The following is a 12,273-nucleotide window of genomic DNA, read 5'->3' as shown; positions in this document are numbered from 1 at the left end:
ATATATATATATATATATATATATATATATATATATATAACTATATATAGTAATATATATATATATAACTATATATATATATATATAACTATATATAGTAATATATATATTTAATTATATATAGTAATATATATATAACTATATATAGTAATATATATAACTATATATAGTATATATATATATATAACTATATATAGTAATATATATAACTATATATAGTAATATATATAACTATATATAGTTATATATATAACTATATATATATATATATATAACTATATATAGTTATATATATTACTATATATAGTTATATATATATAGTTATATATATATAGTTATATATATATATATCTATATATATATATATATATATAACTATATATAGTAATATATATATATATAATATATATCTATATATATAACTATAGTAATATAGTAATATATATATATATATATATATAGTAATATATATATAACTATATATAGTATATATATATATAACTATATATGTAATATATATATAACTATATATAGTAATATATATATATAACTATATATAGTAATATATATATATAACTATATATAGTAATATATATATATAACTATATATAGTAATATATATATATACTATATATAGTAATATATATAACTATATATAGTAATATATATAACTATATATAGTAATATATATAACTATATATAGTTATATATATATATATATATAGTTATATATATTACTATATATAGTTATATATATTACTATATATAGTTATATATATATATAGTTATATATATAGATATATATAGTTATATTACATATATATATATATTACACATATATATATTACTATGACCTATGTGAAGAATACACTATATGAATACACAGTGCAGTCAATTAGATTTTTTTTTGGTATATATATTTACACACTGAGGTTGGAATAATATTGTAAAATGTATAATGCCCTTTTAGTGTAAGAGCTGTTTTAAAAAAATATGTATAACACAAACTGAAATTTCAGCCTGTTTGTTTTGGTGGGAGGGAGTTTTGGCCTTCCTGGTGACAGCACCATGTGGTAAATTAGTCAATAGACCAACAAAAAAGAGTTCCAAACCTCTCTGCCAATAACAGCACATTTTCAGTTTTCCCCTCCCCACAACCACTCCCAGACAGTCCTAGCAAAAATCTTGCCTGAGAAATTAGTCTTTGCAAATTTTTTTTTACCATTTTAATTGAAGGTAGGTACTTAATTGTTAACCAGAAATGATTTGATATTGAGATAAAAATGGCTGCATTGGATTTTTTTTTTTTTTAAGTGCAGGCATAGTGTTACCTGAAGTTCATGCTAGGACTTGTCCAATAAATACTAGAGTAGTGTTGTGACTGTTCCAATACATGATTAAAGTATCTGTCTCTAACTTTTGTGTAATTACTGTAATTACTTGTATTGTATAATTGCTGCTGGTCTTGTCATGCAGGGCACTCTTGAAAAAGAGACCTTGGTCTCAATGGGGCTCCCTGCCTAAATAAAGGTTAAATAAAACATGCATCTTGGCCGTCACCGTTAGACCTGCCATTGAGACTGGTCCTCCATCAATCAAGCTCAAGCCTCCTGACCCTGAGTTGTGCGTCACTAACGGGTTCCACTTAAGTTCATCCTCCCTCCTCTCCTCTCTTTCTCCCCCTCTCTCCTCTTTCTCCCCTCTCTTTCTCCCCCTCTCTCCCTCCTCTCTTTCTCTCCCTCCTCTCCTCTCTTTCTCCCCCTCTCCCTCTCTCCTCTTTCTCTCTCCTCTCTTTCTCCCCCTCTCTCTCCCTCTCTTCTCTCTTGCTCTCACTCTTTGTGGTGCTTTTCCAGTGTACTTGTCCCGCCGGCTCCATTCTTCTTCTCCATTGTGTACCATTCATATTTTTAATGGTTAACCTTTAGTCATTAGATATGTTAAAGAAGAACAGTGTTCGAGTACTTGCTAGAGGCTGTATAAGATGTTTGATCAGGAAATAGGGTTCTGTTGTTGTCTACACATGCTCATATCTGTATTGTAGGAATGCATCCCGATGAAATTGAGTTTTTTAAAGATGGAGAGGAAAGATGGTAGCTGTGCCCCTTCTCTCTCTCTCTCTCTCTCACACACACACACAAGATTTGGGAACAACCTCATTGTTCTCTGCGGTATGACTTTTCAATCTGAGTTCACTTTACAGCCAATTTCCCCATTTAGTTATATTAATTCATCTTGTTCATGATATTGCAGTGGTGTCTGTCTTTATGTTGCATCTTAATGGAAGCAAAAAGAGGACTGTGTTGCACGCCTATTCGTTTCAGATGCTTCATAAAAAGAAACACAAAAGCACATTTCCGTGGCTCTTTTTGAGTTCTTTCACTATCAATGCAACAGCTAACAAATGATCACTTCCCTTGACCAGTCCAGTGCAGACCACTCCACTCTGAATGTGTGTCTGTCAAAGATCCAATCTATTCATGGCACAATGGGGAAGCTCAATGCCAGGAGACTGCAGCCACCGGCTCAAGAGTTGGGAGGTCCAAGACATGGCCACCAGCCAAAGCGGAGGCACTCTTTTTAGGAAAATAAAAAGTCAGCCAAAGCGAACACTTATATAAGGGCAATGAAATTCAAGAGCTTTGCTAGAGAAAAGGGCCAACGTCCATTTGAGTTAATATCCCTCAATGGAGAGGCAACCTTGGTGCCGAAGGGAACCGCTGTTTTATAACAGAGGTTGTTTAAGACCTTGCCAGAGGATGCAGTGAGTGTGTGTTGGTATCCCCATATATGGTTGCTCCGTATTGACAAGATCTGTATAGGAAAGAGTCAGCAGACAGGCAGGAAGCGGGCCCTAAATCATTTCCTGAATTTGCTAGGGGTTTCCTGTGTTTTTATTCATGTACATTGAGTTGAAAAAAGCATCCACTTCCACCACACCCTCTTCTCTCTCCCTCCAAACATATCTGTCCGGCTACGGGAGAAGGTTTTGGGCACATATGTGCTCCATAATTCACGGTAAAGTCATGGAGTTGAGTGCTGGTGGCACCTGAAGAGCAGGTTAATAAGTAATAAACAGTAGACAACCTACTGAACATTACTGCAGGATCGTCTTCATTAGGTACCAAATGGAACAAAACAGGCTGAAACTGAGAGGGACTACCTGGACTTGTCCAATGAGAAGAGCTCATTTTCTTCTGTAAAGCGCTTCAACACATTTTCTATTACGTGCCCTAATGACCCAGACGATTGGACCTGGGCTTTAGAGATTCACCAGATCACATGCAGGGGGACAGTCAGGGGAGGGTGGGTTCAAAATAACTTGTTTTCATGACTCCATCAAATACAACAGGTGTAAATGGGTGGTGGTGAGGGATGTCAGTCCGACCTGTTACTGACTCAAGTTCAGCTCAACTCACAATTCCCCTAATGATTTACACTCCGCATTAGAAATTAGTCCAGAAGATTCTTGTCTCTCTAGTCCTGCTCAGAGCCAGTCTCATCCTGTGTCTAGTCCTGCTCAGAGCCAGTCTCATCCTGTCTAGTCCCGCTCAGAACCAGTCTCATCCTGCCTAGTCCTGCTCAGAGCCAGTCTCATCCTGTCTAGTGCTGCTCAAAGCTAGTCTCATCCTGCCTAGTCCTGCTTAGAACCAGTCTCATCCTGTCTAGTGCTGCTCAAAGCTAGTCTCATCCTGCCTAGTCCTGCTCAGAGCTTGGGTTTGAAAGTAACAGGGAACCTCCCTATAAGAGACTCAGCTGGATTGGACAGTGTATGACAAAGTACAATATGTTACACTCCATGTTTAGAGCCTTAATCTGATGCCAGGTCTCACGATCTTTTGCCCCTTACTACAACAACAACAACAACATGGGACATTGGAAGGCTCTATTTTAGGATGTGATCTAGCAACTCATTAGAGAGACAGAGACTAGATCCAGCGACAAAGGACAGTTTTCCCATCCCAGTGTTTGTCCCAGTGTTGGTCCCAGTGCCTCCTGTAATTACCTCTTGGCCTGATGAGGTTTGGGGACAGACAATGAGGGACATGAGAGAGTTCACTAATTGGAATAATGTAGTTAGAGAGAGAGATTCTTCCACCCAAGGGGGATGTTCAGCATGTCTGTCTGTCAGCAGTTGGGGAGATCTCTGTCTCTCCCCATGCCTCCTCCCTCTGTCTGCCCTGCCAAGGAATGCAGCCCCTATCCTTGTGTCACGGTGCCCTTAGACGGCAGAGCTCCAACAGCCCCTTCTAGAACACTTCATCTACCGAGCAAGCATCTCTGTTCACCAGCACTTCATCATTGGATGGCATCGATAGCCAAGTCTGACACAGGATGTACTTGGAACAGGGATTACAGGGGATCTATATCGACGTCCCAAATGACATCCTATCCCCTATATAGTGCACTACTTCTGACCAGGGCCCATAAATGGGAGTATTGGAGTTGGAGGGTGGGGGTGGAAGAAGTAGTAGGAGGGTGAAAGAGGTAGTAGGAGAGTGGAAGAGGTAGTAGGAGGGTGGGGGTGGAAGTGGTGGTAGGAGGGTGGAAGAGGTAGTAGGAGGGTGGAAGAGGTAGTAGGAGGGTGGAAGAGGTAGTAGGAGGGTGGAAGAGGTAGTAGGAAGGGGGAAGTGGTAGTAGGAGGGTGGAAGAGGTAGAAGGAAGGTGGAAGAGGTAGTAGGAATGTGGAAGTGGTAGTAGGAGGGTGGAAGAGGTAGTAGGAAGGTGGAAGAGGTAGTAGGAAGGTGGAAGAGGTAGTAGGAGGGTGGAAGAGGTAGTAGGAAGGGGGAAGTGGTAGTAGGAGGGTGGAAGAGGTAGTAGGAGGGTGGAAGAGGTAGTAGGAAGGTGGAAGAGGTAGTAGGAGGGTGGAAGAGGTAGTAGGAGGGTGGAAGAGGTAGTAGGAAGGGGGAAGTGGTAGTAGGAGGGTGGAAGAGGTAGTAGGAATGTGGAAGAGGTAGTAGGAGGGTGGAAGAGGTAGTAGGAGGGTGGAAGAGGTAGTAGGAAGGTGGAAGAGGTAGTAGGAGGGTGGAAGAGGTAGTAGGAGGGTGGAAGAGGTAGTAGGAGGGTGGAAGAGGTAGTAGTGGAGTAGGAGAGTGGAAGAAGAAGTAGTGCTGGGTGTCAGCAACCGTCCTCCCAGACCTGACAGGTGGATTGTAGTCATCAGTGAGCAGAGATACATTAGATTAATGATGTCTGTGGTTGCACGCCAGGGTTGGGGTTAATTCCATTTAAATTCCAGTCAATTCAGAAAGTAAACAAAAAATTCAAATTCCAAATGTTCCTTATTGAAAAGCATTGAAAATAATTAGAATTAGAATTTCAGTGTTCTTTATGAATTGACTGATGCATGCAGATTCACACAGACACACATGCAGGTGATACAGACACACATGCAGGTGATACAGACACACATGCAGGTGATACAGACACACATGCAGGTGATACAGACACACATGCAGGTGATACAGGCACACATGCAGGTGATACAGGCACACATGCAGGTGATACAGACACACATGCAGGTGATACAGACACACATGCAGGTGATACAGACACGTTGAATGTGTTACAAAGCTTTTCTAGTGTGAAAGGTTCCTATGTGCAGTCAATGTTTCACAGTCATAATCTTAGATTGAGTGTTTTTCCACTGTCCTTGAGGGGACTGGCCTTTGCTTTGCTTTCCCACAGAAGGCCATGGTAATGTCATTGAAATGTGTTGGAGTAAGGTCAGGGGTCACCATAGGCTTTGTATAATGTACTTACCAACTTGTATCCCTTATTTCCAAAGCCTCTAGGGGAGTACCGTCCCCTCTGAAATCAAAGGGTTAGGACACAAAGCCAACCCTGTGTATAAATGAAACTCCTCTACCAAAAGGATGTCTCAGGGAGACTACATCAGGCCATTACATAAACAACATGTGGGAGAGTTATTTGGGATATTATCTGGCTGTCAAAGGGTTGAATGTCTCAGTAGATGCATCAAGCCTGGCCATGGTACAACCCATGTGTTTCAGAGGAGGCTGGTGGGAGGAGCTATAGGAGGATGGGCTCATTGTAATGGCTGGAATGGAGTTAATGGAACAGAGTCAAACATGTGTTTGATATCATTCCATTATTTCCATTCCAGCCATTACAATGAGCCCGTCCTCCTATAACTCCACCCACCAGCCTCCTCTGATATGTGTACATGTAAGTATAAGTCCAGGATGCAGTCCAGACCGTGGAACATCCACGTTGCAGTGCAGTTGACATTTAAAGGTAATTTCCGATTGAGCCGACATCTGCAGCTTTTACTTTAAATGTGATCTCCGTGACCGCGGTAACATTGCATAGCCGAAAAGGGCAGATGGGATTATACTGGTACACTAAATGTACATGGCTCTGCCCTACTGCACCGGAGCCTCTGGGTTTGGGGCCCAACGAGGAGCACGTGGATATAGTGAAAGAGATCCAGAGAGGTGTCGTCTGACTAGACTACTTGGCTGTTTAACATTGATAGCTTGATCTCTATGTTGTAAATAAATACCTGTGTGTAACTGGGTCTCAAGTGGTCTGCCTGATTAAACTTCTGGAAATACTCTAGTCTTACAGGCTGTTTCATTCATTACAGAGGCTCTGGGCTTCATTTGCAAAGGTTCAAAGAAACAATCCCTGTTTTAATGTGGATGTGAAAGAAAGTGTTAGCCTGGATAGATTAGTGGATTTGACAGTTAAGCCTGGAGAGAAGACGTAGTCAGTAATTATGACTTGGTGGCAGCCATCCACCACAAATCTGTCTGTTTACTGCAGGCCACAATCAGAGGGAGGTGGGTGTGTGTGCTTGTGGGTGTGTGTGTGTGCGCATGTGTGTGTAGGTGCGAGCATGCTTGTGTGTGTGTGTGTGTGTGTGTGTGTGTGTGTGTGTGTGTGTGTGTGTGTGTGTGTGTGTGTGTGTGTGTGTGTGTAGGTGCGAGCATGCTTGCTTGCATGAGTGTGTGTGTGTGTGTGTGTGTGTGTGTGTGTGTGTGTGTGTGTGTGTGTCAGGTACTGTGTTTGTAAACAAGCAGATTGATGAGAGCCATCTGAGTAGGCAGGATCACCTCTTCAGCAGATAATTACCATTGGACTATTGGAAGAGAAGCATCCTTCCAGAGATGTGATGACAGTATATTTCAGCACACTGACAGAATAAAATATATAGATAGCCTGGCACAGTAAAAGCTAACTACAATGTTGTTAAAAGGGTATGGAGACATCTTAAGAGGCGTGCCAAATTCTGCCTCAGAAATCTCTGACTTGCTGTAGAGGGTGTAATGTCAATCAATCAATCAATCAATGAAATGTATTTTATAAAGCCCTTTTACATTAGCAGTTGTCACATAGTGCTGTGCAGATACCCAGCCTGAATCCCCAAAGAGCAAGCAATGCAGAGGCAGAGGCAGAGGCAGAAGCACAGTGTCTAGGAAAAACTCCTAAGAAGGCAGGAACCTAGGAAGAAATGTAGAGAAGGAAAAAAGAAAAAGCTATATATAGTATATCTACCATTTTAGGTCATGTTCATTAAGCACCATAATGAAGAAAACTAACTGAAACCGGAAAGGACTACTTGGACTTGGAAAAGAAACACACTTTTTTGTTTTCAGTTATAAAACTTTTAAAAACATATTCTGTTGCAAGCCCTAAAGAACATAACTGGTCTTTGGGCTCTTGATGTCTTCTTAAAACGAGTCCAGTTGTGTTATATCAATTACATTGCTGCCTTCATTAGCCTTTACATGACATAAACACCAGGACACCAACCACAGTTGAGTGTGTGAACGGCAGCGCTGGGCACTGTTTAACATGGGGAACTGTGCACGACAACGGTAGATACACGAAACCCTCACAGGGAATTAGGCGTGATTTCTTTTGCATGTGACAACAACCAGCCTAAGAGGAGGGAAGGTGGGGGAGAGAGAGCTGGAGTGTCAGAGCCAGGAATAATATAATTGGTCCAATTAGAGATGTGTAATGGTCACCAGAGCTTGATAAGGGAGGGATGGAAGAGAGGAGAAGAAGGTGGTAGCTGGTAGAAACGTGACACAAGCATCAGAGTAAATACAGGATGTTCCAAACGTGTGTTGTTTACCAGGCAGTTTGGAACATTTTCCAGATTATTTTAGAATGGAGACGGTCCAAGAAGGTGACATGTAATATCGTCTCATTGAGTGTTATGTTGAGAAGGAGTACTGGAGGAGGACGGTTAACGAGCAGAACAGCTGCACCTCCTCACCACTGCTGAATGAATAATGGGAAAGGGCTATACCCAATTTTCTGACATGCAAGCCGAGATTTAATTTCAGAATTGGATAAAGTTAGGTTACGATTAGGGTTAGGGTTAAGGGTTAAATTGGGGTCAGTTTTAAATTTTGGCTAGTCGGTTTGCACGTCAGAAAATCTGTAAAGCTTCCCAAAACAGTGCCCTCATGATGCCTCTAGGTTTTACCAGGGGCTGGTCTAGTGCTAGTGCACATTACCCTGGTGGCAGCGGTTTGATCCCCGGTCCTGCTGCTCACCATCTGTGCTGTCTATCCTCCTGAGACCAAGCAATTCATTTTTGTCCTCTGTAATGTTTCATTAGTTATTGGTCCGTATCTCTAAGACAATATATGTCACTGCGTTAGATCCTGTTGTCCCTTTGAGAGGACATTATGGACTTTTCAATGACATCATGTGGGCGTGTCACCTTGATCATCTTTTCTTCCTCGTTCTTCAAAATGGCTACCATCACAATTACCATCACAAATAGCACATTTTATGGTAAGTTGGTGTCATTTTGTAAATATCCTTTTTCTGAGTTTAAAATTCTAATAGTTTCTAGTAGGTAAATCTCAGGAATAGTTTGGTGAGTTTTCAGAGCAGTGGGATCATTTCTTCACATGAAATAAGAGCTAAATAAGAGCATGTTAATGAACGTCCTCTGTAGTGGACATCAGGATGTGCTAACTATATTTTTTTACCTACTGTAACCATCCGCTATAATGTCCACCACAGTACACGTACAATAAAATAAAATAAGTTTCAACTTTAGTCTTTGTAACATCTTTTTGTCAATCACTTCTGTGATGTAAAAAATAAATACATTCCAATACTTTTTTTTAGCTTGGTCTCATGAGGCTATATCTGCCAATAAAATCTATACAAATAAAAAATACCTTGTGTATTTAGCTTGGTCTCATGAGGCTATATCTGCCAATAAAATCTATACAAATAAAAAATACCTTGTGTATTTAGCTTGGTCTCATGAGGCTATATCTGCCAATAAAATCTATACAAATAAAAAATACCTTCCAATACAATCTACATAATTAGAGCACATAATTTGCTTCACAGTTGCTATCAATGGAGGTTTTGAATAATACTGTATGGCATAATGTCATCAAGCAAAAACACGCTCTCCTTCAGTTGTGGATGTAAATGTGGACATTCTGGGTATGACTTATTCATTTGCGATTTTTGTTGCATCAGGCTTTGTTTCACTGACGCAGTAGTAGAAAATGATTTTTGTTGCATCAGGCTTTGTTTCACTGACGCAGTAGTAGAAAAGGATTTTTGTTGCATCAGGCTTTGTTTCACTGACGCAGTAGTAGAAAAGGATTTTTGTTGCATCAGGCTTTGTTTCACTGACGCAGTAGTAGAAAAGGATTTTTGTTGCATCAGGCTTTGTTTCACTGACGCAGTAGTAGAAAATGATTTTTGTTGCATCAGGCTTTGTTTCACTGACGCAGTAGTAGAAAAGGATTTTTGTTGCATCAGGCTTTGTTTCACTGACGCAGTAGTAGAAAAGGATTTTTGTTGCATCAGGCTTTGTTTCACTGATGCAGTAGTAGAAAAGGATTTTTGTTGCATCAGGCTTTGTTTCACTGACGCAGTAGTAGAAAAGGATTTTTGTTGCATCAGGCTTTGTTTCACTGATGCAGTAGTAGAAAAGGATTATTGCCTGATTGCATAAATGTGTTTCCATTCGTGTCCTGCAGCCACACTGTCCCGTTCCTATTGATCTAACAGTCCAGTCATGTTGTGGTGCAAGGCTGTGCAAGTAGAGTACCAGCCTACTCACTGAAACAACCAGGATGTTTAAGGCCAGGCTGGCAGCACGAACCAGACATACTAGGATTAAACAAGGCACCTCCATGACATGACAGGGAGAGAGACACACCATGTGGTGGTGTCACTGGCGTTGGTTGTCACACATGGTGTGTTGTGGGTCGATGGGGCGCAGCAAGTTGTGGTGGTCACAGTGGTGGTGCCGCGGTGAGAACACACCGACCTGATTCTCTTAAATAACCACATCCCTGATACATAAGGCATCAACGGTGAAAGATTTCACAGTTTGGTTCGGTTCAAAAAGGGTACAATAGTGACTGGCTTAGCTTTGATTTCTGCCGTTTCTCCCCCTCCCCCCACACATTTTGTTTTACTTCTCTACATTTAAAAAAAGATTTTCAACAAAATACAGCATGTATCCTCCGCAGTGTCCTCATCCGCCACCGTCCACATGCTGCTGCTGACGTTACAGTGAGGTCACTACATGACTGTCTTCTTTTCAATCATTGAGCTGCACTTGATTGACCTTGGAAAGGATTCAATCCGGACCGTGTTTACTTTGAATGCTATCTCAGAGACTGTGGTAATGTTGTTTAAACTGCCTTTAAATGGTGCATAGCCGAAAAGTGCCGATCAGATTGAATCCCGGCAGATCTGTGAGCGCTGACCATAGGACGAGTTGGCTATACAGCACAAACAGGTCTGGGACCAGGCTAAGGTCTGCCATCCCATGTGCCTCCTGATTCCCATGGTGGGGCATACAGAGAGAGCTGGCTGGTAGCAGCAGTGGAAGGTATCACTCTCTGTAATTCCTGACCCCGTCTGTCCCTGGGTGTTCTCCCCTCCTGGAGGAAAAATACAGTTTACATTTAGAGCCCAGCTGTCCTAATGGAAACATCCATAGTCCCCAGCGACCCTGGGTGAATAGACACTGCACTGCACTCATCGAAACAGCCTCCATACAAGTCTGTGCCTGTTTGTGACCCAACAACAAGGAGCTAAAAAGGAGCCCCTTTGGAGATAGTAGTATAAATAAACGTCTTTAATGCTCAGTTCACCATCTCTCTCCCTTTCTCCTTTCTCTCTCTAGCCCCCCTCTTTCCCTCTAACTCACTCCCTCTTCCTTTCTCTTGTTCTGTTTGAGGTCTGGACACAAGGCTTTGCGTGCATATGGGTCACTCTTGACGTAGCAGCAGGAAAGGTTACCTAATATCAACAAACCCCCAGACACAACAGTCAAATGGTAGTGCTACTTTGTTCTCAGAGAGTCACGCCTGCAATAGCTGCTACATCTTATGACACAATATAAGACTCAATAGCTGCTACATCTTATGACCCAATATTAGACTCAATAGCTGCTACATCTTATGACTCAATATTAGACTCAACAGCTGCTACATCTTATGACCCAATATTAGACTCTATAGCTGCTACATCTTATGACCCAATATTAGACTCTATAGCTGCTACATCTTATGACCAAATATTAGACTCTATAGCTGCTACATCTTATGACCCAATATTAGACTCTATAGCTGCTACATCTTATGACTCAATATTAGACTCAACAGCTGCTACATCTTAGGACCCAATATTAGACTCTATAGCTGCTACATCTTATGACCCAATATTAGACTCAACAGCTGCTACATCTTATGACCCAATATTAGACTCTATAGCTGCTACATCTTATGACCCAATATTAGACTCTATAGCTGCTACATCTTATGACCCAATATTAGACTCTATAGCTGCTACATCTTATGACCCAATATTAGACTCTATAGCTGCTACATCTTATGACCCAATATTAGACTCTATAGCTGCTACATCTTATGACCCAATATTAGACTCTATAGCTGCTACATCTTATGACCCAATATTAGACTCTATAGCTGCTACATCTTATGACCCAATATTAGACTCTATAGCTGCTACATCTTATGACCCAATATTAGACTCTATAGCTGCTACATCTTATGACCCAATATTAGACTCTATAGCTGCTACATCTTATGACCCAATATTAGACTCTATAGCTGCTACATCTTATGACCCAATATTAGACTCAATAGACAGAAGTGTTTACTTTCCTGTGGTGGACAGTGATTGCCAGAGTTTATGTTCAAGTGGTCCGAATGGATGGCAAAGGTAAATCAAGGATTGCAGATGGAGGAGGGAGAGGAGAATAAAGGCTGGTGTAAATAACTG

The sequence above is a fragment of the Salmo salar genome, chromosome ssa03 (assembly GCF_905237065.1).
Source record: "Salmo salar chromosome ssa03, Ssal_v3.1, whole genome shotgun sequence".
Lineage (NCBI taxonomy): Eukaryota > Metazoa > Chordata > Actinopteri > Salmoniformes > Salmonidae > Salmo > Salmo salar.
The sequence above is the reverse complement of the archived record's forward strand: the minus strand, read 5'-3'. Positions refer to the sequence as shown.